Raw genomic sequence first — 7,500 nt, 5'->3', positions numbered from 1 at the left:
CAGGCAATTACAGGACTTAAAATTCATTGCAATTTGAGGATTGTCATTAAAATTTAGTTTCAAGTTAGGTAAGCAAATACGTTGAGAGTTGAATACTAATTCTAACTGTCGTTTGTGGTTCAACTTAAGTTTCACTTTGAAATCGTTATCTAATCGATTAATTTAAATCTAATACAGCGGAAATCATATGAAATATTTCAAGATTGAATTAGAATAAACGTAAATAAAAAATATCAGTTTCTACAAATCGTTGAATTTTCATTTCCGATTGAATCGATAATTCTTCATAATTCTAACGTTTAATCGCACGAATCAATAATGTACGTACGTTGAGTTAGATTATAATTTATTGATTCGTAATAAGATGATTCATTTTCAAATTACGTCGAAATTTATTATTATGCAATTTTTTTCTTATAATTCCGTTTGTGCGTACAATAAATTTTAATAAACGTTCTTCAAATTAATGAATAAATCGATGATTTGCATTAAATTCCTTTACGGCAGGATGAAAACGAATAAAGAAGATGGAAATAATAATTTTGAAATATTTGATGAATGTATATTAACATTGGAATTACTTATAAATAATTTTTAATTTTTTAATAATTTAATGTTTAATAATATTATATTCTATACTTTCTAATTTGAATGGTTCCACGTGATGGAAAAAGAGAGAAGGAGAGGAAGAAAATAAAAAGAGAGAAAGAGAGAGAAAGAAAAAGAAAATCGATCGTGTAATTAACTAGAGAATCGCGTAAGCTTCTCTCGTGTGATCGTCGAAGCGAAATTATGTATAGTACGATCTAACTTCGTGTATCGTATATACATACATACATATGTCTGTGCGTTTAGGAAAAGCCGAATAAGAAGGTGTAATATAGGAGAGTTCTTGGAGAAATCTCTCGTTGAATAACGGGAAACATGGACGTTAATTTTGTCCAACTTTCGGTCGGTATATTGAAAAAATTTATTTATTTATTTATTCTTTATTCTTTATTTTTTATTTTTCATTATTTTTTCTCGTATTATTTTTCTTTGTTTTCTTTGTTTCTTTTTTCCTTATTTTATCTCACGAGTTTAATCATATCAAATAATAGATTAAATTACCTTAACTAATTATTTCAAAGTTTCTATAAATATGGTAAATATAAGGAAAAAAGAAATATTAATGCTAATTAACAGACTATAACAAGCATTTAATCCATGCATTTTATCATTATAACTCTCTCTTTCTCTCTCTCTCTCTCTCTCTCTCTCTCTCTCTTTATACATACATATATATGTATATATACTCTCTTTATACATACATATATATATATATATATATATATATATATAGAGAGAGAGAGAGAGAGAGAGAGAGAGAGATTGTTCGTAACAGTTACAAGATATTACAAAGTATATATAACATGTAACTTGTTACGAACAATCTGTTGAAAAGTTTTACATTAATATTTTGCACATGATTTGTTCTTCTTTTTTTTTTCTTTTCTTTTTTCTACAAAGAAAAGGAATTCTCCGTTTAATCTAATTTAATTAGTTTGCGTTACTAAACTTTATCCTTTTTTTTTCTTTCTTTTTTTTTTCCTTTATTTTTTTTTTATTTTTTTTTGTTTTTTTTTCCTCTTTTAAAATAATAACACGCACCGTTAATTTCCACGGAAGTAGAAAGGTAACGATGTACGATATAACGACGTGTAACAAATCGTATCTTTTTTGCGTCACATATACCCATAATTTCATTATATATATATAGATATATATATATATATATATATATATATATATATATATCCGTATTAATGATTTAGTATCGCGTTAAGTAACTATAGTCATTGTTAGTTATAAGTACACGTCGGGGATGAGCGAAGTTGATATCTCCGTATCGCATACTGGTTATGAATTATTTATGCGAACGGGAAGAATTCAAAGAAAGTTCCATATTTTCGAAACTTTCACCCTTGTGAATGCTCCTAGATATACATATATATATATATATATATATATATATATATATATATATGTAGTGAACATTTCATTCTTATTACCATGTAATACATTTATCTATTATTTATAAATAATATCGTAATAATGATTTTGATAATATATAATATTAAACATTTATTTATGATTAAGTAAGAGAAAATGTTCATTATTTTTTTTCTTTCTTATCTATAGTTCAATAATACACAATAGAATTACTTTTTTTTTTAATATATAGAATGACAAAGTTAAATTTTAATATAAATTTTATTTTCATTTATCTTTTTCCCTTCTAATTATATACGACAAATATTTTTATAAGATATTTAATTTCGACATTCTTATATCATTCCTATCAACGTATAAAAATACATATTAAAAATAAAAAGGAAGTAGTTATTATCGTCATCTTAACGTCTATCTTAAATAGATATCAAATTCCATAAATTCGACAACAACAAAGTTCTCTTATCATTTTTATCATTATATAGAACTAAATAAAAAGAAAAAATGATCTCATTATTTTCATCTAAACCTCGGATCTGATAGATACATCGAATGCAACAAAATTTTTTAACATTAACAATTTTTTAACTTCTCTTATCATTCTTATCATCTTGTTAGAAATACGTATAATAATAATAATAATAATAATAATAATAATAATAATAATAATAATAAAAAGAAAAAAGGAAAAAAAAACTTAATGATTATAATTTTTATCTAAGAAAAATTAACAACAAATTGCGTGTTAAATTAATTGAGTTAAATAGGTCAGGAGGTTATGATCGTTGGTGGTCGTACCTAATGCCGTTCAATGATAATAGAAAAGTATAAGTGAGGATGTAGCGAAGGTAGTGGTAAAGGAGGATAACGACGCCGTGGATGATGAAGTCAAGGAGAGCAAGTTTTCGTGATGATCTCCGATCGTTCTCCGCCATACTACCCATCCTCTCATTCACTCTTACTGACTTAACATGACGATAAACATTCGAGTGACTTTTATCGAACAAATTCTATGTATCTTCCTGTTTCTCTTTGTCTTAACTTTGAACGAATCGTCCTTATGACGTAACGCGAGAATATTATCGCATTAATGAAAATGATCTGCACGTGCACTCTCTCTCTCTCTCTCTCTTTTTCTCTTACTCTTTCTCTCTTTCTCTCTCTCTCTCTCTCTCTTTTTCTCTTTCTTTCTCATAGAACTAAAAGGATTCTATGCAAAAAAAAAACATGTTCTTGCATAAGCGTCAGACAAATGCCAAGAGTCTCGACTCTCAACCTGTTTTTTTTTGTTTCCTTTGGATTTTTCGTTCTTACTCATTTTTTTCTTCTTTTTTTTTTTCTCCTTCTATCTTTCTTTTCTTTTTTTCTTTTCTAGACAAATATTTTTATAACATACTTTTATCCTAATATTAAATGTCAAATCTTTATATATATATATATATATATATATATATATATATTTACGATGAAATCCAAGTGGTTCCTCCATTAATTGGATATAATCTAATTAAATCTGACAAATAGATAATTATTATTTAATCTCGACGAATGCATTATGGTAAAACATAGGATATCAATTTTGTCATATCAATTGGGAAGAAAATTTTTAAATTAAAGATTTGTTTAAACGTAAAAATAAATTTCTCTCTATGAGATAATAAAATCAAATTTCAAACGACAGTAGTAAAATACTCATGATGATCTTGATCGATTAGATATATCTGCATCTATATCTAATCGTATGGTAAAGAGAAAATTATTTAATCTCGACAAATATAAGTAAATGTGTGCATAACACAGATTACAATTTTGTTATAACAATTTCGTAGAAAATTTAAATAAGTCATGGATCATTATATTAACTCTAAAAAAAAAGAAGAAGAAGAAGAAGAAGAAGAAGAAAAAAGAAACTTTCTTCTTGTGACATTAAACTAAATGAAATTAAATGAAATTAAATTAAATCAAATTAAATTAAAATGTATTTATACGCCAGAACGATTCCCAGAATGATATTCATGCAATCTCACGAATAAATTGCCCAATACTTTTTTCAACAATCTTCTCTAAGGTGAACATCAGTTGAATCAAGAACCCATTGAATGGAGTTTCTTGGGTAATCCTTGTTGTTGGTTCTCGGACTATCGTCCGATTAATCGAAAACTCAAAGAGTTTTTTCACGGGATGACACGTTCTTACCATTCTTTTTACACGCGTTTCATTCTCCTCGACGATCTCGAAATCATTGGTGCTAATTTAGCGATTAGCGTAATCCTTCGATGACCTTCACATAATGTTCTTTTCGTCTCCTTTTAAAAAGGAAAAAAAAAATAACAAAATAAAGATCTCGTACGTGGTCCACGAATACGTTATCTTTTCTCTCTCTCTCTCTCTCTCTCTCTCTCTCTTTCTTTCTCTTTCTCTTTCTCTTTCTCTTTCTCTATCAAGCAAAACGCGTTCGGCCACTCTCGACGATCGAATCGAGAAATACTTTCACCGATCTCGAACACTTCCTCGAGAACGAACGCATCGCCTTCCATTTCCTTCTCCATTCCTATCGATACAGCATTTTCCCCTTTGTTTACCTTTTCTTTCATATTTCATTTAAATCGATCAAAATGGTATTTATACTTTTTCTTTCTCACTTATTTGTTGCTTCTTTTTCTTCTTCTCTTCTTTTTTTTCTCCTTTTTTTTATTTTTTTTTTTTTCTTTTTTTTTTAAATCGATCGATACAAAAGAAAAAAATTTCAATGCTCTTTACACCAATTTAAGTGTGTCCTTGACATCATGAAAGGTTTCTCTGGCATTTTTGGGGCTACATAGGTAGATTTCCAGACAGGCTCGTCTTGTATATATGAAAGAGAGAGAAAAAGAGAGAGAGAGAGAGAGAGAGAGAGAAAGAGAGAAAGAGAGAGACACGACGCACGTGTACGTCTCGCTCTCGAAGAAAGATTTCTCCGGTTTCCGTTGACCCACTGACACTGAATTATGCTCGACGGTCGGCTGGCGTGTGCCTTGGCTTCGTGACTACGTTCTGACTATACCTAGTACCTAACTACCTGCTCAGTCTATGTACGCGCTATAACGCACGTTTCCATTAAGTAGGCACCTCTGGATATGTCCATAAAAGCGTTACGTTCACTGAAATACCATCATTAATTCGACATACCTAATACGTTCCATAAAAATTTATAATAATATATATTCCAAACGCTTTACTTTTTTTCTCTTTCTTTCTTTCTTTCTTTCTTTCTTTCTTTCTTTTCTTTTCTTTTTTCTTTTTTTCTTTTTTTTCTCTTTATCTTCAATTTAATGACCCATTTTTAAGAAATAATTGTGATGCATTGGTTAGTACTGGTACGTGAAAGAGATACGTGCAGTTTTCTACTGGGAACAATGTCAGGGACAACAGTAGGAAGGAATTCATCTTGGTTGACAGGAAACGCGGGAAAATTTTATTTCATATGCAAGGAACTTGTATCTAATTTTTTTTTCTTTTTTTTTTTCTTTTTTTTTCTTCTTTTTTTTTTTTTTTTTTTTTTTTTTTTTTTTTCTTTTTCACGTATCCGTGTATTTGAAAAGCGTTTATAAAAAAAGAAAAGAAATGTTATTACTCGATGATATTATTCGATGGACATTACAATTGAATTATAACAATCGATACGTTGGAATTTGATCCATTACGATCTTGATTTATTTTTTTCATTTTGCGAATTTACATCAAAAAGTAAAGAGTATATTTAGTGAGAAAAGAGGTATATTATTGGATAATTTACGAATTGATGCTTTCCCTCCCTCCCCTCCCTCCTCTTCTCACTTCTTTTTTTTCATTGAAACAAGGAAACAAATGATCCTTTCGTAGCTCGAGGCTATAGGCATCCCTGGACTTGGTTAAAATGTCTTCTACCTGTTCTTTTCGATTTGCCCGTAGGGACAAAAATGAGAGCCAACTTTACCTTCTATCCACCTACGTGTTACCGTTGAAAGTCGACGAAGTCTTTCTCGAGAAGCGGTTCTCAAACTTCCATTACATTTTCTTGCCTTTCCCATGAGATTTCCCATTACATTTCTCTAACTTTTCTTCCTTTTTCTTCTCTTTCCTTTTTCCTCCGTTTACTTACTTTTCAATTAACAACGATTATTTCGTTCGTTAGATAAGAAAATTAATTCGATTGAAATTAAAATTGAATCCTTAATTACAACTTCAGTAATTAATTCTAGATGCTAATTCCGCATTTCCTTTTCTTTCTTTTTTTCTTTTTTTTTTTTTTTATTTCTTTTTAGTTATTTATTTTTTCTCTTTTCATATTTTTTTTTTTCCAAGAACATTAGCGTGATTCGATACATTGGGAATTTTGGGTATATTTACACGTACAGTTTTTCATTAACAGGTATTTTACTCTACTTGAATCGTATGTACTTTATTATTATTATTATTATTATTATTATTATTATTATTTATTCGATGTTTCATTATCGTATTTGTATGATACATATATATCGATATTATTTTATTATGCTATTATTTTTTTTTTTTTTTTATTTATCTAACGGGGAATTCGATCTTGGTTATATCCCTTTGTTATCTTTATTTAATTTTTAATAGGGAGTTTATTTTAACCATTTGAGTCACGATTTTTTACTCCCCAAGGAATTAATAGAGATTCGATTAAATATAGCTTTAGTATACTTAGAAAAAAAAAAAGAAGAAAAAAGAAAACAGAGAAGAATGAAAATCAACGGGAATTCAATTTGACGATTTGACGCGTAATATTATGACGGCATAAAAATTATTATTATATAAACAATGAAAAAAGAAAGAGATAAAGAAATGAAAGAAAAAAAGCATGACCGAATCGAATGAGATCAGGAAGTATTTAAAATTACGTTACCCTAATTGCATACTTGAAATAGTTTCACATTGAAGTGGATAGACCAGTCTTAATATAAACAAGATTAAAAGTATATTTTTGGCATAGAAATTCGAATATAGGTTGTAGAAATTTCGCGAGGTGGTTAACACGTTCGAATAGTTATAGTCGTTGCACTTTTAGAATTGCAACTCACATAGTTTGCTCGTGAGTGTCACGAGTTCTGTCTCTTTAGATACAATTGAGTTTAAATGTCGTTCATATTTTCCCCCTCCATCTCTCCCATTCCCCCTCCACTTCTCTCTCCATCTCTCCATCTCTCCCTCTTTCTCCCTCTCTCTCTCTTTCTCTCTCTCTCTCTCTCTATTTTTTTTTCTTTCTCTTTTTCTCTCAAATGTGAGATTTATATTTATATTTATTTTTATTATTATTATTATTATTATTATTATTATTATTATTATTATTATTATTATTATTATTATTATTATTATTAATTTATTATTATGATATATATACACACATAAAATTTTTATATGAAATTTATTATTATTAATTTTTATTGTTTTTATGAAAATTTATATTTAATTCCTAATTATATAAATAATCATATATATATGTATAAATATATATATATATAT

At 28.1% G+C, this 7,500-nt stretch overlaps 1 protein-coding gene across 3 annotated transcripts in view; it reads left to right on the top strand.

Annotated features, from left to right (window-relative positions):
• The window catches only part of LOC124953162, a 36,957-nt gene that overhangs the window by 17,920 nt on the left and 11,537 nt on the right, over positions 1-7,500 (top strand). The gene's annotated exons all lie outside the window — the stretch shown is intronic.

This window comes from Vespa velutina, chromosome 11 (assembly GCF_912470025.1).
Source record: "Vespa velutina chromosome 11, iVesVel2.1, whole genome shotgun sequence".
NCBI classification, from domain to species: domain Eukaryota; kingdom Metazoa; phylum Arthropoda; class Insecta; order Hymenoptera; family Vespidae; genus Vespa; species Vespa velutina.
Note: the sequence above shows the minus strand (reverse complement) of the source record. Positions and strands in the feature narration are given on the sequence as shown.